Raw genomic sequence first — 22,264 nt, 5'->3', positions numbered from 1 at the left:
GTGCATCGGGAAGGAGATACTCGTAACCCAATTGATAATCCTGTCGTTTCCATAGAAACGTTCTTCGATTTAGAAGGAGAATTCCTATAACCCATAGTATTTCATATCGACGCAATTTCTGTGTTAATTCGTCAATGTGAGGGAGCGACGGATGCAGTAAAAAAGGAATAGTGATTCGGAAAGGAGATAATCGTGTCCCCAAAGAAAATCCTGTCGTTTCCATAGAAACGTTCCTCGATTTAGAAGGATAATTCCTATAACCTATAGTATTTCAAAGCGACGCAATTTCTGTGATAATTAGTCAATAAGAGAGAGCGAGAGATGCAGTAAAGAAGGAATAGTGCATCGGAAAGGAGATACTCGTATCCCAAAAGAAAATCCTGTCGTTTCCATAGAAACGTTACTCGGTTTATAATTAGAATCTCTATAACCTATAGTATTCTCTAGCGACGCCATTTCTGTGCTAAGTCGTCAATGTGAGGGAGCGAGATATGCAGTAAAGAAGGAATAGTGCATCGGAAAGGAGATACTCGTATCCCAAAAGAAAATCCTGTAGTTTCCATAATAACGTTCCTCGATTTAGAAGGAGAATTCCTATAACACATAGTATTTCATAGCGACGCAATTTCTGTGTTAATTCGTCAATGTGAGGGAGCGAGAGATGCAGTAAAAAAGGAATAGTGCATCGAAAAGAAGATACTCGTATCCCAAAAGGAAATCCTGTCGTTTCCATAGAAACGTTACTCCATTTAGATGGAGAATTCCTATAACCCATAGTGTTTCATAGCGACGCAATTTCTGTGTCAATTCGTAAATGTGAGGAAGTGGAGGTGCAGTAAACAAGGAATAGTGCATCGGAAAGGAGATACTCGAATCCCAAAAGAAAATCCTTTCGTTTCCATAGAAAAGTTCCACGAATTAGAAGGAGAATTCCTATAACCCATTGCATTTCATAGCGACGCAACTTCTGTGTTAATTCGACAATGTAAGGGAGTGCGAGATGCAGTAAAGAAGGAATAGCGCATCGGAAAGGAGATGTATCCCAAAACAAAATCCTGTCGTTTCCATAGGAACGTTCCTCTATTTACAAGGAGAATTCCTATAACCCATAGTATTTCATAGCGACGCAATTTCCGTGTTTATTCGTCAATAAGAGGGAGCGAGAGATGCAGTAAAGAAGGAATAGAGCATCGGAAAGGAGATACTCGTATCCCAAAAGAAAATCCTGTCGTTTCCATAGCAGCGTTCCTCGATTTAAATTGAGAAATCCTATAACCCATAGTATTTCATAGCGACGCAATTTATGTGTCAATTCGTCAATTTGAGGGAGCGAGAGATGCAGTAAAGAAGGAAAAGTGCATCGGAAAAGAGATACTCGTAACCCAAAAGAAAATCCTGTCGTTTCCATAGAAACGTTACTCGATTTACAAGGAGAATTCCTATAACCCATAGTATTCCATAGCGACGCAATTTCTGTGTTAATTCGTCAATAAGAGGGAGCGAGAGTTGCTGTAAAGAATTAATAGTGCATCGGAAAGGAGATACTTGTATCCCAAAACAAAATCCTGTCGTTTCCTTAGAAACGTTCCTCGATTTAGAAGGAAAATTCCTATAACCCATATATTTCATAGCGACGCAATTTCTGTGTAAGTCGTCAATGTGAGGGAGCGAGAGATGCAGTAAAAAAGGAACAGTGCATCGGAAAGGAGATACTCGTATCCCAAAAGAAAATCCTGTCGTTTCCATAGAAACGTTCCTCGATATAGAAGGAGAATTCCTATAACCCATAGTATTTCATAGCGACGAAATTTCTGTGTTAATTCGTCAATGTGAGATAGCGAGAGATGCAGAAAAGAAGGAAAGGTGCATCGAAAAGGAGATACTCGTATCCCAACAGGAAATCCTGTCGTTTATATAGAAACGTTCCTCGATTTAGAAGGAAAATTCCTATAACCCATAGTATTTCCTAGCGCATCTTTTTCTGTGTTAATTCGTCAACAAGAGGGAGCGAGAGATGCAGTAAAGAAGGAATAGTGCATCGGAAGGGAGATACTCGTATCCCAAAAGATAACCCCCCTCGTTTCCATAGAAACGTTCCTCGATTTAGAAGGAAAATTCCTATAACCCATAGTATTTCATAGCGACGCAATTTCCGTAATAATTCGTCAATAAGAGGGAGCGAGAGATGCAGTAATGGAAGAATAGTGCATCTTAAAGGAGATACTCGTATCCAAAAGAAAATCCTGTCGTTTCCAAAGAAACGTTCCTCGATTTAGAAGCAGAATTCCTATAACCAATAGCATTTCATAGCGATGCAATTTCTGTGTCAAATCGTAAATGTGAGGGAGCGAGAGATGCAGTAAAGAAGGAATACTGCATCGGAAAAGAGATATTCGTATCCTAAAACAAAGTCCTGTCGTTTTCATAGAAACGCTCCTCGATTTAGAAGGAGAATTCCTATAACCAATAGTATTTCATAGCGACATAATTTCTGTGTTAATTCGTCAATGTGAGGGAGCGAGAGATGCAGTAAAGAAGGAATAGTGCATCGAAAAGGAGATACTCGTATCCCAAAAGAAAATCCTGTCGTTTCCAAAGAAACGTTCCTCCATTTAGAAGGAGAATTCCTATAACGAATAGTATTTCATAGCGACGCAATTTCTGTGTTAATTCGTCAATGTGAGGGAGCGAGAGATGCAATAAAGAACGAATAGTGCATCGGAAAGGAGGTACTCGTATCCCAAAAGAAAATCCTGTCGTTTCCATAGAAACGTTCCTCGATTTAGAAGAAGAATTTCTATAACCCATAGTATTTCATACCGACGCAATTTCTGTGTTAATTCGTCAATGTGAGGGAGCGAGAGATGCAGTAAAGAAGGAATAGTGCATCGAGAAGGTGATACTCGTATCGCAAAAGGAAATTATGTAGTTTCCATAGAAAAGTTCCTCGATTTAGAAGGAGAATTCCTATAAACCAAAGTATATCATAGCGACGCATTTTCTGTGTTAATTCGTCAATAAGTGGGAGCGAGAGATGCAGTAAAGAAGGTTTAGTTTATCGGAAAGGAGATACTCGTTACCCAATTGATAATCCTGTCGTTTCCATGGAAACGTTCCTCGATTTAGAAGGAGAATTCCTATAACCCATAGTATTTCATACCGACGCAATTTCTGTGTTAATTCGTCAATGTGAGGGAGCGAGAGATGCAGTAAAAAAGGAATAGTGCATCGTAAAGGAGATAATCGTGTCCCTAAAGAAATTCCTGTCGTTTCCATAGAAACGTTCCTCGATTTAGAGGGAGAGTTCCTATAACACGTAGTATTTCAAAGCGACGCAATTTCTGTGTTAATTCGTCAATAAGACAGAGCGAGAGATGCAGTAAAGAAGGAATAGCGCATCGGAAAGGAGATACTCGTATCCCAAAAGAAAATCCTGTCGTTTCCATAGAAACGTTCCTCGATTTATAATTAGAATCTCTATAACCTATAGTATTCTCTAGCGACGCAATTTCTGTGTTAAGTCGTCAATGTGAGAGAGCGAGAGATTCAGTAAAGAAGGAATAGTGCATCGGAAAGGAGATACTCGTATCCCAAAAGAAAATCCTGTCGTTTCCATACAAACGTTCCTCCATTTAGAAAGAGAACTCCTATGAACCATAGTATTTCATAGCGACACATTTCATGTATTAATTCGTCAATAAGAGGGAGCGAGAGATGCAGTAAAGAAGGAATAGTGCATCGGAAAGGAGATACCCATATCCCAAAAGAAAATCTTTTCGTTTCCATAGAAACGTTACTCGACTGAGAAGGAAAATTCCTATAACCCACAGTATTTCATGGCGACGCAATTTCTGTGTTAATTCGTCAATGTCAGGGAGCGAGAGATGCAGTAACGAAGGAATAGTGCATCGCAAAGGAGATACTCGTATCAGAAAAGAAAATCCTGTCGCTTCCATAGAAACGTTCCTCGATTCAGACGGAGAATTCCTATAACCCATAGTATTTCATAGCGACGCAATTTCTGTGTTAATTCGTCAATGTGAGGGAGCGAGAGATGCAGTAAAGAAGGAATAGTGCTTCGGAAAGGAGATACTCGTATCCCAAAAGAAAATCCTGTCGTTTCCATAGAAACGTTCCTGGATTTACAAGCAGAATTCCTATAACCCACAGTATTTCATAGCGACGCAATTTCGGTGTTAATTCGTCAATGTGAGGGAGCGAGAGATACAGTAAAGAAGGAATAGTGCATCGAAAAGGAGATACTCGTATCCCAAAAGGAAGTCCTGTGGTTTCCACAAAAACGTTCCTCGATTTAGAACGAGAATTCCTATAAACCATAGTATTTCATAGCGACGCATTTTCTGTGTTAATTCGTGAATAAGAGATAGCGAGAGTTGCAGTAAAGAAGGAATAGTGCATCGGAAAGGAGATACTCGTATCCAAAAAGATAATTCTGTCGTTTCCATAGTAACGTTCCTCGATTTAGAAGGAGAATTCCTATAACACATAGTATTTCATAGCGACGCAATTTCTGTGTTAATTCGTCAATGTGAGGGAGCGAGAGATGCAGTAAAGAAGGAATAGTGCATCGAAAAGAAGATACTCGTATCCCAAAAGGAAATCCTGTCGTTTCCATAGAAACGTTACTCCATTTAGAAGGAGAATTCCGATAACCCATAGTGTTTCATAGCGACGCAATTTCTGTGTCAATTCGTAAATGTGAGGGAGTGAGAGATGCAGTAAAGAAGGAATAGAGCCACCGAAAGGAGATACTCGTATCCCAAATAAAATCCTGTCTTTTCCATAGAAACGTTCCTCGATTTAGAAGGAGAATTCCTATAACCCATAGTATTTCATACCGACGCAATTACTGTGTTAATTCGTCAATGTGAGGGAGCGAGAGATGCAGTAAATGAGGAATAGTGCATCGAAAAGGAGATACTCGAATCCCAAAAGAAAATCCTTTCGTTTCCATAGAAAAGTTCCTCGATTTAGAAGGAGAATTCCTATAACCCATAGTATTTCATAGCGACGTAACTTCTGTGTTAATTCGACAATGTAAGGGAGTGAGAGATGCAGTAAAGAAGGAATAGCGCATCGGAAAGGAGATGTATCCCTAAAGAAAATCCTGTCGTTTCCATAGAAACGTTCCTCTATTTAGAAGGAGAATTCCTATAACCCATAGTATTTCATAGCGACGCAATTTCCGTGTTAATTCGTCATTAAGAGGGAGCGAGAGATGCAGTAAAGAAGGAATAGAGCATCGGAAAGGAGATACTCGTATCCCAAAAGAAAATCCTGCCGTTTCCATAGAAACGTTCCTCGATTTAGAAGGAGAATTCCTACAACCCATAGTATTTCATAGCGACGCAATTTCTGTGTCAATTCGTCAATTTGAATGAGCGAAAGATGCAGTAAAGAAGGAATAGTGCATCGGAAAAGAGATACTCGGATCCAAAAAGAAAATCCAGTCGTTTCCATAGAAACGTAACTCGATTTACAAGGAGAATTCCTATATCCCATAGTATTTCATAGCGACGCAATTTCCGTGTTAATTCATCAATGAGAGGGAGCGAGAGATGCAGTAAAGGAAGAATAGTGCATCTTAAAGGAGATACTCGTATCCCAAAAGAAAATTCTGTCGTTTCCGAAGAAACGTTCCTCGATTTAGAAGCAGAATTCCTATAACCAATAGTATTTCATAGCGATGCAATTTCTGTGTCAATTCGTAAATGTGAGGGAGCGAGAGATGCAGTAAAGAAGGAATACTGCATCGGAAAGGAGATATTCGTATCCTAAAAGAAAATCCTGTCGTTTCCATAGAAACGCTCCTCGATTTAGAAGGAGAATTCCTATAACCAATAGTATTTCATAGCGACGCAATTTCTGTGTTAATTCGTCAATGTGAGGGAGCGAGAGATTCAGTAAAGAAGGAATAGTGCATCGAAAAGGAGATACTCGTATCCCAAAAGAAAATCCTGTCGTTTCCAAAGAAACGTTCCTCGATTTAGAAGGAGAATTCCTATAACGAATAGTATTTCATAGCGACGCAATTTCTGTGTTAATTCGTCAATGTGAGGGAGCGAGAGATGCAGTAAAGAAGGAATAGTGCATCGAGAAGGAGATACTCGTATCCCAAAAGATAATCCTGTCGTTTCCATAGAAACGTTACTCCATTTAGAAGGTGAATTCCTATAACCCATACTGTTACATAGCGACGCAATTTCTGAGTCAATTCGTAAAAGTGAGGGAGCGAGAGATGCAGTAAAGAAGGAATAGGGCATCGATAGGGAGATACTCGTATCCCAAAAGGAAGTCCTGTGGTTTCCACAGAAACGTTCCTCGATTTAGAACGAGAATTCCTATAAACCATAATATTTCATACCGACGCATTTTCTGTGTTAATTCGTGAATAAGAGATTGCGAGAGTTGCAGTAAAGAAGGAATAGTGCAACGGAAAGGAGATATTCGTTTCCCAAAAGATAATCCTGTCGTTTCCATAGTAACGTTCCTCGATTTAGAAGGAGGATTCCTATAACACATAGTATTTAATAGCGACGCAATTTCTGTGTTAATTCGTCAATGTGAGGGAGCGAGAGATGCAGTAAAGAACGAATAGTGCATCGGAAAGGAGGTACTCGTATCCCAAAAGAAAATCCTGTCGTTTCCATAGAAACGTTCCTCGATTTAGAAGGAGAATTCCTATAACCCATAGTATTTCATACCGACGCAATTTCTGTGTTAATTCGTCAATGTGAGGGAGCGAGAGATGCAGTAAAAAAGGAATAGTGCATCGGAAAGGAGATAATCGTGTCCCTAAAGAAAATCCTGTCGTTTCCATAGAAACGTTCCTCGATTTAGAAGGAGAATTCCTATAACCCATAGTATTCCAAAGCGACGCAATTTCTGTGTTAATTCGTCAATAAGAGAGAGCGAGAGATGCAGTAAAGAAGGAATAGTGCATCGGAAAGGAGATACTCGTATCCCAAAAGAAAATCCTGTCGTTTCCATACAAACGTTCCTCGATTTAGAAGGAGAATTCCTATAACCCATAGTATTTCATACAGACGCAATTTCTGTGTTAATTCGTCAATGTGAGGGAGCGAGAGATGCAGTAAAAAAGGAATAGTGCATCGGAAAGGAGATAATCGTGTCCCTAAAAAAATCTTGTCGTTTCCATAGAAACGTTCTTCGATTTAGAAAGAGAACTCCTATTAACCATAGTATTTCATAGCGACGCATTTCATGTATTAATTCGTCAATAAGAGGGAGCGAGAGATGCAGTAAAGAAGGAATAGTGCATCGGAAAGGAGATACTCGTATCCCAAAAGAAAATCCTGTCGTTTCCATAGAAACGTTACTCGATTGAGAAGGAAAATTCCTATAACCCATAGTATTTCATGGCGACGCAATTTCTGTGTTAATTCGTCAATGTCAGGGAGCGAGAGATGCAGTAAAGGAGGAATAGTGCATCGAAAAGGAGATACTCGTATCAGAAAAGAAAATCCTGTCGTTTCCATAGAAACGTTCCTCGATTTAGAAAGAGAATTCCTATAACCCATAGTATTTCATAGCGACGCAATTTCTGTGTTAATTCGTCAATGTGAGGGAGCGAGAGATGCAGTAAAGAAGGAATAGTGCATCGGAAAGGAGATACTCGTATCCCAAAAGAAAATCCTGTCGTTTCCATAGAAACGTTCCTGGATTTAGAAGGAGAATTCCTATAACCCACAGTATTTCATAGCGACGCAAATTCGGTGTTAATTCGTCAATGTGAGGGAGCGAGAGATGCAGTAAAGAAGGAATAGTGCATCGAAAAGGAGATACTCGTATCCCAAAAGGAAGTCCTGTGGTTTCCACAGAAACGTTCCTCGATTTAGAACGAGAATTCCTATAATCCATAATATTTCATACCGACGCATTTTCTGTGTTAATTCGTGAATAAGATATAGCGAGAGTTGCAGTAAAGAAGGAATAGTGCATCGGAAATGAGATATTCGTATCCAAAAAGATAATCCTGTCGTTTCCATAGTAGCGTTCCTCGATTTAGAACGAGAATTCCTATAACACATATTATTTCATAGCGACGCAATTTCTGTGTTAATTCGTGAATGTGAGGGAGCGAGAGATGCAGTAAAGAACGAATAGTGCATCGGAAAGGAGGTACTCGTATCCCAAAAGAAAATCCTGTCGTTTCCATAGAAACGTTCATCGAATTAGAAGGAGAATTCCTATAACCCATAGTATTTCATAGCGACGCAATTTCTTATTTAATTCGTTAATAAGAGGGAGCGAGAGATGTAGTAAGGAAGGAATAGTGCATCGAAAAGGAGATACTCGTATCCCAAAATAAAATCCTGTCGTTTCCATAGAAACGTTCCTCGATTTGGAAGGAGAATTCCTATAACCCATAGTGTTTCATAGCGACGCAATTTCTGTGTCAATCCGTGAATGTGAGGGAGTGAGAGATGCAGTAAAGAAGGAATAGTGCATCGGAAAGGAGATACTCGTATCCCAAAAGAAAATCCTGTCGTTTCCATAGAAACGTTCCTCGATTTAGAAGGAAAATTCCTATAACCCATAGTATTTCATGGCGACGCAATTTCTGTGTTAAGTCGTCAATGTGAGGGAGCGAGAGATGCAGTAAAGAAGGAATAGTGAATCGGAAAGGAGATAATCGTATCCCAAAAGAAAATCCTGTCGTTTCCATAGAAACGTTCCTCGATTTAGAAGGAAAATTCCTATACCCGTAGTATTTCATAGCGACGAAATTACTGTGTTAAGTCGTCAATGTGAGGGAGCGAGAGATGCAGTAAAGAAGGAATAGTGCATCGAAAAGGAGATACTAATATCCCAAAAGGAAATCCTGTAGTTTCCATAGAAAAGTTCCTCGATTTAGAAGGAGAATTCCTATAAACCATAGAATTTCATAGCGCCGCATTTTCTGTGTTAATTCGTCAATAAGAGGGAGCGAGACATGCAGTAAAGAAGGAATAGTGCATCGGAAAGGAGATACTCGTATCCCAATTGATAATCCCGCCGTTTCCATAGAAACGATCCTCGATTTAGAAGGAGAACTCCTATAACCCATAGTGTTTCATAGCGACGCAATTTCTGTGTCAATCCGTAAATGTGAGGGAGCGAGAGATGCAGTAAAGAAGGAATAGTGCATCGGAAAGGAGATACTCGTATCCCAAAAGAAAAACCTGTCGTTTCCATAGAAACGTTCCTCGATTTAGAAGGAGAATTCCTATAACCCATAGTGTTTCATAGCGACGCAATTTCTGTGTCAATCCGTAAATGCGAGGGAGCGAGAGATGCAGTAAAGAAGGAATAGTGCATCGGAAAGGAGATACTCGTATCCCAAAAGAAAATCCTGTCGTTTCCATAGAAACGTTCCTCGATTTAGAAGGAGAATTCCTATAACCCACAGTATTTCATAGCGACACAATTTAGGTGTTGAGTCGTCAATGTGAGGGAGCGAGAGATGCTGTAAAGAAGGAATAGTGCATCGAAAAGGAGATACTCGTATCCCAAAAGGAAGTCCCGTCGTTTCCATAGAAACGTTCCTCGATTTAGAAGGAGAATTCCTATAAACCATAGTATTTCATAGCGACGCATTTTCTGTGTTAATTCGTGAATAAGAGGGAGCGAGAGTTGCAGTAAAGAAGGAATAGTCCATTGGAAAGGAGATACTCGAATTACATAAGATAATCCTGTCGTGTCCATAGGAACGTTGCTCGATTTAGAAGGAGAATTCCTATAACACATAGTATTTCATAGCATCGCAATTTCTGTGTTAATTCGTCAATGTGAGGGAGCGAGAATGCAGTAAAGAAGGAATAGTGCATCGAAAAGAAGATACTCGTATCCCACAAGGAAATCCTGTAGTTTCCATAGAAAAGTTCCTCGATTTAGAAGGAGAATTCCTATAAACCATAGTATTTCATTCGACGCAATTTCTGTGTTAATTCGTCAATGTGAGGGAGCGAGAGATGCAGTAAATAAGGAATAGTGCATCGGAAAGGAGATACTCGTATCCCAAAAGAAAATCCTGTCGTTTCCATAGAAACGTTCCTCGACTTAGAAGGAAAATTCCTATAATCCATAGTATTTCATAGCGACGCAATTTCCGTGTTAATTCATCAATGAGAGGGAGCGAGAGATGCAGTAAAGGAAGAATAGTGCATCTTAAAGGAGATACTCGTATCCCAAAAGAAAATTCTGTCGTTTCCGAAGAAACGTTCCTCGATTTAGAAGCAGAATTCCTATAACCAATAGTATTTCATAGCGATGCAATTTCTGTGTCAATTCGTAAATGTGAGGGAGCGAGAGATGCAGTAAAGAACGAATAGTGCATCGGAAAGGAGGTACTCGTATCCCAAAAGAAAATCCTGTCGTTTCCATAGAAACGTTCCTCGATTTAGAAGAAGAATTCCTATAACCCATAGTATTTCATACCGACGCAATTTCTGTGTTAATTCGTCAATGTGAGGGAGCGAGAGATGCAGTAAAAAAGGAATAGTGCATCGGAAAGGAGATAATCGTGTCCCTAAAGAAAATCCTGTCGTTTCCATAGAAACGTTCCTCGATTTAGAAGGAAAATTCCAGTAACACATAGTATTTCATACCGACGAAATTTCTGTGTTAATTCGTCAATGTTAGTTAGCGAGAGATGCAGTAAAGAAGGAATAGTGCATCGAAATGGAGATACTCGTATCCCAAAAGGAAATCCTGTAGTTTCCGTAGAAAAGTTCCTCGATTTAGAATGAGAATTCCTATAAACCATAGTATTTCATAGCGCCGCATTTTGTGTGTTAATTCGACAATAAGAGGGAGCGAGAGATGCAGTAAAGAAGGAATAGTGCATCGGAAATGAGATACTCGTATCCCAATTGATAATCCTGTCGTTTCCATAGAAACGATCCTCGATTTAGAAGGAGAATTCCTATAACCCATAGTATTTCATAACGACGCAATTTCTGTGTTAATTCGTCAATATTAGAGGGCGAGAGATGCAGTAAAAAAGGAATAGTGCATCGGAAAGGAGATACTCGTATCCCTAAAGAAAATCCTGTAGTTTCGATAGAAACGTTCCTCGATTTAGAAGGTGAATTCCTATAACCCATAGTATTTCATAGCGACGCAATTTTTGTGATAATTCGTCAATGTGAGGGAGCGAGAGATGCAGTAAAGAACGAATAGTGCATCGGAAAGGAGATACTCGTTTCCCAAAAGAAAATCCTGTCGTTTCCATAGAAACGTTCCTCGATTTAGAAGGAGAATTCCTATAACCCATAGTATTTCATAGCGACGCAATTTCTTATTTAATTCGTCAATAAGAGGGAGCGAGAGATGTAGTAAGGAAGGAATAGTGCATCGAAAAGGAGATACTCGTATCCCAAAATAAAATCCTGTCGTTTCCATAGAAACGTTCCTCGATTTGGAAGGAGAATTCCTATAACCCATAGTGTTTCATAGCGACGCAATTTCTGTGTCAATCCGTAAATGTGAGGGAGTGAGAGATGCAGTAAAGAAGGAATAGTGCATCGGAAAGGAGATACTCGTATCCCAAAAGAAAATCCTGTCGTTTCCATAGAAACGTTCCTCGATTTAGAAGGAAAATTCCTATAACCCATAGTATTTCATGGCGACGCAATTTCTGTGTTAAGTCGTCAATGTGAGGGAGCGAGAGATGCAGTAAAGAAGGAATAGTGAATCGGAAAGGAGATAATCGTATCCCAAAAGAAAATCCTGTCGTTTCCATAGAAACGTTCCTCGATTTAGAAGGAAAATTCCTATAACCCGTAGTATTTCATAGCGACGAAATTACTGTGTTAAGTCGTCAATGTGAGGGAGCGAGAGATGCAGTAAAGAAGGAATAGTGCATCGAAAAGGAGATACTAATATCCCAAAAGGAAATCCTGTAGTTTCCATAGAAAAGTTCCTCGATTTAGAAGGAGAATTCCTATAAACCATAGAATTTCATAGCGCCCCATTTTCTGTGTTAATTCGTCAATAAGAGGGAGCGAGAGATGCAGTAAAGAAGGAATAGTGCATCGGAAAGGAGATACTCGTATCCCAATTGATAATCCCGCCGTTTCCATAGAAACGATCCTCGATTTAGAAGGAGAACTCCTATAACCCATAGTATTTCATAGCGACGCAATTTCTGTGTTAATTCGACAATGTGAGGGAGCGAGAGATGCAGTAAAAAAGGAATAGTGCATCGGAAAGGAGATAATCGTATCCCTAAAGAAAATCCTGTCGTTTCCATAGAAACGTTCCTCGATTAAGAAGGAGAATTCCTATAACCCATAGTATTTCATAGCGACGCAATTTCTGTGTTAATTCGTCAATGTGAAGGAGCGAGAGATGCAGTAAAGAAGGAACAGTGAATCGGAAAGGAGATACTCGTATCCCAAAAGAAAAACCTGTCGTTTCCATAGAAACGTTCCTCGATTTAGAAGGAGAATTCCTATAACCCATAGTGTTTCATAGCGACGCAATTTCTGTGTCAATCCGTAAATGTGAGGGAGCGAGAGATGCAGTAAAGAAGGAATAGTGCATCGGAAAGGAGATACTCGTATCCCAAAAGAAAATCCTGTCGTTTCCATAGAAACGTTCCTCGATTTAGAAGGAGAATTCCTATAACCCACAGTATTTCATAGCGACACAATTTCGGTGTTGAGTCGTCAATGTGAGGGAGCGAGAGATGCTGTAAAGAAGGAATAGTGCATCGAAAAGGAGATACTCGTATCCCAAAAGGAAGTCCCGTCGTTTCCATAGAAACGTTCCTCGATTTAGAAGGAGAATTCCTATAAACCATAGTATTTCATAGCGACGCATTTTCTGTGTTAAATCGTGAATAAGAGGGAGCGAGAGTTGCAGTAAAGAAGGAATAGTCCATTGGAAAGGAGATACTCGAATTACATAAGATAATCCTGTCGTGTCCATAGGAACGTTGCTCGTTTTAGAAGGAGAGTTCCTATAACACATAGTATTTCATAGCGTCGCAATTTCTGTGTTAATTCGTCAATGTGAGGGAGCGAGAATGCAGTAAAGAAGGAATAGTGCATCGAAAAGAAGATACTCGTATCCCACAAGGAAATCCTGTAGTTTCCATAGAAAAGTTCCTCGATTTAGAAGGAGAATTCCTATAAACCATAGTATTTCATTCGACGCAATTTCTGTGTTAATTCGTCAATAAGAGGGAGCGAGAGATGCAGTAAGGAAGGAATAGTGCATCGAAAAGGAGATACTCGTATCCCAAAAGAAAATCCTGTCGTTTCCATAGAAACGTTCCTCGATTTAGAAGGAGAATTCCTATAACCCATAGTGTTTCATAGCGACGCAATTTCTGTGTCAATCCGTAAATGTGAGGGAGCGAGAGATGCAGTAAAGAAGGAATAGTGCATCGGAAAGGAGATACTCGTATCCCAAAAGAAAATCCTGTCGTTTCCATAGAAACGTTCCTGGATTTAGAAGGAGAATTCCTATAACCCACAGTATTTCATAGCGACGCAAATTCGGTGTTAATTCGTCAATGTGAGGGAGCGAGAGATGCAGTAAAGAAGGAATAGTGCATCGAAAAGGAGATACTCGTATCCCAAAAGGAAGTCCTGTGGTTTCCACAGAAACGTTCCTCGATTTAGAACGAGAATTCCTATAAACCATAGTATTTCATAGCGCCGCATTTTCTGTGTTAATTCGTCAATAAGAGGGAGCGAGAGATGCTGTAAAGAAGGAATAGTGCATCGGAAAGGAGATACTCGTATCCCAAAAGTAAATCCTGTCGTTTCCATAGAAACGTTCCTCGATTTAGAAGGAGAATTCCTATAACCCATAGTATTTCATAGCGACGCAATTTCTGTGTTAATTCGTCGATGTGAGGGAGCGAGAGATGCAGTAAAAGAGGAATATTGCATCGGAAATGAGATACTCGTATCACAAAAGAAAATCCTGTCGTTTCCATTTAAACGTTCCTCGATTTAGATGGAGAATTCCTATAACCCATAGTATTTCATAGCGACGCAATTTCTGTGTTAAGTCGTCAATGTGAGGGAGCGAGAGATGCAGTAAAGAAGGAGTAATGCATCGGAAAGTAGATACTCGTATCCCAAAACAAAATCCTGTCGTTTCCATAGAAACGTTCCTCGATTTAGAAGGAGAATTCCTATAACCCATAGTGTTTCATAGCGACGCAATTTCTGTGTCAATTCGTAAATGTGAGGGAGTGAGAGATGCCGTAAAGAAGGAATAGAGCATCGGAAAGGAGATACTCCTATACCAAAAGAAAATCCTGTCGTTCCATAGAAACGTTCGTTGATTTAGAAGGAGAATTCCTATAACCCATAGTATTTCATAGCGCCGCATTTTCTGTGTTAATTAGTCAATAAGTGCGAGCGAGAGATGCAGTAAAGAAGGAATAGTGCTTCGGAAAAGAGATACTCGCATCCCAATTGATAATTTTGTCGTTTAAATAGAAATGTTCCTCGATTTAGAAGGAGAATTCCTATAACCCATAGTATTTCATAGCGAAGAAATTTCTGTGTTAATTCGTCAATGTGAGGGAGCGAGAGATGCAGTAAAGAAGGAATAGTGCATCGAAAAGGAGATACTCGTATCCCTAAAGAAAATCCTGTCGTTTCCATAGAAATGTTCCTCGATTTAGAAGGAGAATTCCTATAACCCATAGTATTTCATAGCGACGCAATTTCTGTGTTAATTCGTCAACGTGAGGGAGCGAGAGATGCAGTAAAGAACGAATAGTGCATCGGAAAGGAGATACTCGTATCCCTAAAGAAAATCCTGTCGTTTCCATAGAAATGTTCCTCGATTTAGAAGGAGAATTCCTATAACCCATAGTATTTCATAGCGACGAAATTTCTGTATTAATTCGTCTATGTGAGGGAGCGAGAGATGCAGTAAAGAAGGAATAGTGCATCGAAAACGAGATACTCGTATCCCAAAAGGAAATCCTGTAGTTTCCATAGAAGAGTTCCTCGATTTAGAAGGAGAATTCCTATAAAGCATAGTATATCATAGCGCCGCATTTTCTGTGTTAATTCGTCAATAAGAGAGAGCGAGAGATGCAATAAAGAAGGAATAGTGCATCGGAAAGGAGATACTCGTATCCCAAAAGAAAATCCTGTCGTTTCCATAGAAATGTTCCTCGATTGAGAAGCAGAATTCCTATAACCCATAGTATTTCATGACGACGCAATTTCTGTGTTAATTCGTCAATGTGAGGGAGCGAGAGATGCAGTAAAAACGGAATAATGCATCGGAAAGGAGATAATCGTATCCGTAAAGAAAATCCTGTCGTTTCCATAGAAACGTTCTTCGATTTAGAAGGAGAATGACTATAACCCATAGTATTTCATAACGACGCAATTTCTGTGTTAATTCGTCAATGTGAGGGAGCGAGGGATGCAGTAAAAAAGGAATAGTGCATCGGAAAGGAGATAATCGTATCCCTAAAGAAAATCCTGTCGTTTCCATAGAAACGTTCCTCGATTTAGAAGGAAAATTACTATAACCCATAGTATTTCATAGGGACGCAATTTCTGTGTAAATTCGTCAATGTGAGGGAGCGAGATATGCAGTAAAGAAGGAATAGTGCATCGAAAAGGAGATACTCGTATCCCAAAAGAAAATCCTGTCGTTTCCATAGAAACGTTCCTCGATTTAGAAGGAGAATTCTTATAACCAATAGTATTTCATAGCGACGCAATTTCTGTGTTAATTCGTCAATGTGAGGGAGCGAGAGATGCAGTAAAGAACGAATAGTGCATCGGAAACGAGATACTCGTATCCCTAAAGAAAATCCTGTCGTTTCCATAGAAATGTTCCTCGATTTAGAAGGAGATTTCCTATAACCCATAGTATTTCATAGCGACGAAATTTCTGTGATAATTCGTCAATGTGAGGGAGCGAGAGATGCAGTAAAGAAGGAATAGTGCATCGAAAATGAGATACTCGTATCCCAAAAGAAAATCCTGTAGTTTCCATAGAAAAGTTCCTAAATTTAGAAGGATAATTCCTATAAACCATAGTATTTCATAGCGCCGCATTTTCCGTGTTAAATCGTCAATAAGAGGGAGCGAGAGATGCAGTAAAGAAGGAATAATGCATCGGAAAGGATATACTTGTATCCCAATTGATAATCCTGTCGTTTCCATAGAAACGATCCTCGATTTTGAAGGAGAATTCCTATTACCCGTAGTATTTCATAACGACGCAATTTCTGTGTTAATTCGTCAATGTGAGGGAGCGAGAGATGCAGTAAAAAAGGAATAGTGCATCGGAAAGGAGATAATCGTATCCTAAAAAAAAATCCTGTCGTTTCCATAGAAATGTTCCTCGATTGAGAAGCAGAATCCCTATAACCCATAGTATTTCATGACGACGCAATTTCTGTGTTAATTCGTCAATGTGAGGGAGCGAGAGATGCAGTAAAGAACGAATAGTGCATCGGAAACGAGATACTCGTATCCCTAAAGAAAATCCTGTCGTTTCCATAGAAATGTTCCTCGATTTAGAAGGAGAATTCCTATAACCCATAGTATTTCATAGCGACGAAATTTCTGTGTTAATTCGTCAATGTGAGGGAGCGAGAGATGCAGTAAGGAAGGAATAGTGCATCGAAAATGAGATACTCGCATCCCAAAAGAAAATCCTGTGGTTTCCATAGAAAAGTTCCTAAATTTAGAAGGATAATTCCTATAAACCATAGTATTTCATAGCGCCGCATTTTGTGTGTTAATTCGACAATAAGAGGGAGCGAGAGATGCAGTAAAGAAGGAATAGTGCATCGGAAATGAGATACTCGTATCCCAATTGATAATCCTGTCGTTTCCATAGAAACGATCCTCGATTTAGAAGGAGAATTCCTATAACTCATAGTATTTCATAACGACGCAATTTCTGTGTTAATTCGTCAATATTAGAGGGCGAGAATGCAGTAAAGAAGGAATAGTGCATCGGAAAGGAGATACTCGTATCCCAAAAGAAAATCCTGTCGTTTCCATAGAAACGTTCCTCGATTTGGAAGGAGAATTCCTATAACACATTGTGTTTCATAGCGACGCAATTTCTGTGTCAATCCGTAAATGTGAGGGAGTGAGAGATGCAGTAAAGAAGGAATAGTGCATCGGAAAGGAGATACTCGTATCCCAAAAGAAAATCCTGTCGTTTCCATAGAAACGTTCCTCGATTTAGAAGGAAAATTCCTATAACCCATAGTATTTCATGGGGACGCAATTTCTGTGTTAAGTCATCAATGTGAGGGAGCGAGAGATGCAGTAAAGAAGGAATAGTGAATCGGAAAGGAGATAATCGTATCCCAAAAGAAAATCCTGTCGTTTCCATAGAAACGTTCCTCGATTTAGAAGGAAAATTCCTATAACCCGTAGTATTTCATAGCGACGAAATTACTGTGTTAAGTCGTCAATGTGAGGGAGCGAGAGATGCAGTAAGGAAGGAATAGTGCATCGAAAAGGAGATACTAATATCCCAAAAGGAAATCCTGTAGTTTCCATAGAAAAGTTCCTCGATTTAGAAGGAGAATTCCTATAAACCATAGAATTTCATAGCGCCGCATTTTCTGTGTTAATTCGTCAATAAGAGGGAGCGAGAGATGCAGTAAAGAAGGAATAGTGCATCGGAAAGGAGATACTCGTATCCCAATTGATAATCCCGCCGTTTCCATAGAAACGATCCTCGATTTAGAAGGAGAACTCCTATAACCCATAGTATTTCATAACGACGCAATTTCTGTGTTAATTCGTCAATGTGAGGGAGCGAGAGATGCAGTAAAAAAGGAATAGTGCATCGGAAAGGAGATAATCGTATCCCTAAATAAAATCCTGTCGTTTCCATAGAAACGTTCCTCGATTAAGAAGGAGAATTCCTATAACCCATAGTATTTCATAGCGACGCAATTTCTGTGTTAATTCGTCAATGTGAAGGAGCGAGAGATGCAGTAAAGAAGGAACAGTGAATCGGAAAGGAGATACTCGTATCCCAAAAGAAAAACCTGTCGTTTCCATAGAAACGTTCCTCGATTTAGAAGGAGAATTCCTATAACCCATAGTGTTTCATAGCGACGCAATTTCTGTGTCAATCCGTAAATGTGAGGGAGCGAGAGATGCAGTAAAGAAGGAATAGTGCATCGGAAAGGAGATACTCGTATCCCAAAAGAAAATCCTGTCGTTTCCATAGAAACGTTCCTCGATTTAGAAGGAGAATTCCTACAAACCATAGTATTTCATAGCGACGCATTTTCTGTGTTAATTCGTGAATAAGAGGGAGCGAGAGTTGCAGTAAAGAAGGAATAGTCCATTGGAAAGGAGATACTCGAATTACATAAGATAATCCTGTCGTGTCCATAGGAACGTTGCTCGATTTAGAAGGAGAATTCCTATAACACATAGTATTTCATAGCGTCGCAATTTCTGTGTTAATTCGTCAATGTGAGGGAGCGAGAATGCAGTAAAGAAGGAATAGTGCATCGAAAAGAAGATACTCGTATCCCACAAGGAAATCCTGTAGTTTCCATAGAAAAGTTCCTCGATTTAGAAGGAGAATTCCTATAAACCATAGTATTTCATTCGACGCAATTTCTGTGTTAATTCGTCAATAAGAGGGAGCGAGAGATGCAGTAAGGAAGGAATAGTGCATCGAAAAGGAGATACTCGTATCCCAAAAGAAAATCCTGTCGCTTCCATAGAAACGTTCCTCGATTTAGAAGGAGAATTCCTATAACCCATAGTGTTTCATAGCGACGCAATTTCTGTGTCAATCCGTAAATGTGAGGGAGCGAGAGATGCAGTAAAGAAGGAATAGTGCATCGGAAAGGAGATACTCGTATCCCAAAAGAAAATCCTGTCGTTTCCATAGAAACGTTCCTCGATTTAGAAGGAGAATTCCTATAACCCATAGTATTTCATAGCGACGCAATTTCTGTGTTAAGTCGTCAATGTGAGGGAGCGAGAGATGCAGTAAAGAAGGAGTAATGCATCGGAAAGTAGATACTCGTATCCCAAAAGAAAATCCTGTCGTTTCCATAGAAACGTTCCTCGATTTAGAAGGAGAATTCCTATAAACCATAGTATTTCATAGCGCCGCATTTTCTGTGTTAATTCGTCAATAAGAGGGAGCGAGAGATGCTGTAAAGAAGGAATAGTGCATCGGAAAGGAGATACTCGTATCCCAAAAGTAAATCCTGTCGTTTCCATAGAAACGTTCCTCGATTTAGAAGGAGAATTCCTATAACCCATAGTATTTCATAGCGACGCAATTTCTGTGTTAATTCGTCGATGTGAGGGAGCGAGAGATGCAGTAATAGAGGAATATTGCATCGGAAATGAGATACTCGTATCCCAAAAGAAAATCCTGTCGTTTCCATTTAAACGTTCCTCGATTTAGATGGAGAATTCCTATAACCCATAGTATTTCATAGCGACGCAATTTCTGTGTTAAGTCGTCAATGTGAGGGAGCGAGAGATGCAGTAAAGAAAGAGTAATGCATCGGAAAGTAGATACTCGTATCCCAAAACAAAATCCTGTCGTTTCCATAGAAACGTTCCTCGATTTAGAAGGAGAATTCCTATAACCCATAGTGTTTCATAGCGACGCAATTTCTGTGTCAATTCGTAAATGTGAGGGAGTGAGAGATGCAGTAAAGAAGGAATAGAGCATCGGAAAGGAGATACTCCTATACCAAAAGAAAATCCTGTCGTTCCATAGAAACGTTCGTTGATTTAGAAGGAGAATTCCTATAACCCATAGTATTTCATAGCGCCGCATTTTCTGTGTTAATTAGTCAAAAAGTGCGAGCGAGAGATGCAGTAAAGAAGGAATAGTGCTTCGGAAAAGAGATACTCGCATCCCAATTGATAATTTTGTCGTTTAAATAGAAATGTTCCTCGATTTAGAAGGAGAATTCCTATAACCCATAGTATTTCATAGCGAAGAAATTTCTGTGTTAATTCGTCAATGTGAGGGAGCGAGAGATGCAGTAAAGAAGGAATAGTGCATCGAAAAGGAGATACTCGTATCCCTAAAGAAAATCCTGTCGTTTCCATAGAAATGTTCCTCGATTTAGAAGGAGAATTCCTATAACCCATAGTATTTCATAGCGACGCAATTTCTGTGTTAATTCGTCAACGTGAGGGAGCGAGAGATGCAGTAAAGAACGAATAGTGCATCGGAAAGGAGATACTCGTATCCCTAAAGAAAATTCTGTCGTTTCCATAGAAATGTTCCTCGATTTAGAAGGAGAATTCCTATAACCCATAGTATTTCATAGCGACGAAATTTCTGTATTAATTCGTCTATGTGAGGGAGCGAGAGATGCAGTAAAGAAGGAATAGTGCATCGAAAACGAGATACCCGTATCCCAAAAGGAAATCCTGTAGTTTCCATAGAAGAGTTCCTCGATTTAGAAGGAGAATTCCTATATACCATAGTATATCATAGCGCCGCATTTTCTGTGTTAATTCGTCAATAAGAGAGAGCGAGAGATGCAGTAAAGAAGGAATAGTGCATCGGAAAGGAGATACTCGTATCCCAAAAGAAAATCCTGTCGTTTCCATAGAAATGTTCCTCGATTGAGAAGCAGAATTCCTATAACCCATAGTATTTCATGACGACGCAATTTCTGTGTTAATTCGTCAATGTGAGGGAGCGAGAGATGCAGTAAAAACGGAATAATGCATCGGAAAGGAGATAATCGTATCCGTAAAGAAAATCCTGTCGTTTCCATAGAAACGTTCTTCGATTTAGAAGGAGAATGACTATAACCCATAGTATTTCATAACGACGCAGTTTCTGTGTTAATTCGTCAATGTGAGGGAGCGAGGGATGCAGTAAAGAAGGAATAGTGCATCGAAAAGGAGATACTCGTATCCCAAAAGAAAATCCTGTCGTTTCCATAGAAACGTTCCTCGATTTAGAAGGAGAATTCTTATAACCAATAGTATTTCATAGCGACGCAATTTCTGTGTTAATTCGTCAATGTGAGGGAGCGAGAGATGCAGTAAAGAAGGAATAGTGCATCGAAAATGAGATACTCGTATCCCAAAAGAAAATCCTGTAGTTTCCATAGAAAAGTTCCTAAATTTAGAAGGATAATTCCTATAAACCATAGTATTTCATAGCGCCGCATTTTCCGTGTTAAATCGTCAATAAGAGGGAGCGAGAGATGCAGTAAAGAAGGAATAATGCATCGGAAAGGATATACTTGTATCCCAATTGATTATCCTGTCGTTTCCATAGAAACGATCCTCGATTTTGAAGGAGAATTCCTATTACCCGTAGTATTTCATAACGACGCAATTTCTGTGTTAATTCGTCAATGTGAGGGAGCGAGAGATGCAGTAAAAAAGGAATAGTGCATCGGAAAGGAGATAATCGTATCCCAAAAGAAAATCCTGTCGTTTCCATAGAAATGTTCCTCGATTGAGAAGCAGAATTCCTATAACCCATAGTATTTCATGACGACGCAATTTCTGTGTTAATTCGTCAATGTGAGGGAGCGAGAGATGCAGTAAAAACGGAATAGTGCATCGGAAAGGAGATAATCGTATCCCTAAAGAAAATCCTGTCGTTTCCATAGAAACGTTCCTCGATTTAGAAGGAGAATGACTATAACCCATAGTATTTCATAACGACGCAATTTCTGTGTTAATTCGTCAATGTGAGGGAGCGAGAGATGCAGTAAAAAAGGAATAGTGCATCGGAAAGGAGATAATCGTATCCCTAATGAAAATCCTGTCGTTTCCATAGAAACGTTCCTCGATTTGGAAGGAAAATTACTATAACCCATAGTATTTCATAGGGACGCAATTTCTGTGTAAATTCGTCAATGTGAGGGAGCGAGATATGCAGTAAAGAAGGAATAGTGCATCGAAAAGGAGATACTCGTATCCCAAAAGAAAATCCTGTCGTTTCCATAGAAACGTTCCTCGATTTAGAAGGAGAATTCTTATAACCAATAGTATTTCATAGCGACGCAATTTCTGTGTTAATTCGTCAATGTGAGGGAGCGAGAGATGCAGTAAAGAACGAATAGTGCATCGGAAACGAGATACTCGTATCCCTAAAGAAAATCCTGTAGTTTCCATAGAAATGTTCCTCGATTTAGAAGGAGAATTCCTATAACCCATAGTATTTCATAGCGACGCAATTTCTGTGTTAATTCGTCAACGTGAGGGAGCGAGAGATGCAGTAAAGAACGAATAGTGCATCGGAAAGGAGA

This window comes from Schistocerca cancellata, chromosome 11 (assembly GCF_023864275.1).
Source record: "Schistocerca cancellata isolate TAMUIC-IGC-003103 chromosome 11, iqSchCanc2.1, whole genome shotgun sequence".
In the NCBI taxonomy this organism is placed as follows: domain Eukaryota; kingdom Metazoa; phylum Arthropoda; class Insecta; order Orthoptera; family Acrididae; genus Schistocerca; species Schistocerca cancellata.
The sequence above is the reverse complement of the archived record's forward strand: the minus strand, read 5'-3'. Positions refer to the sequence as shown.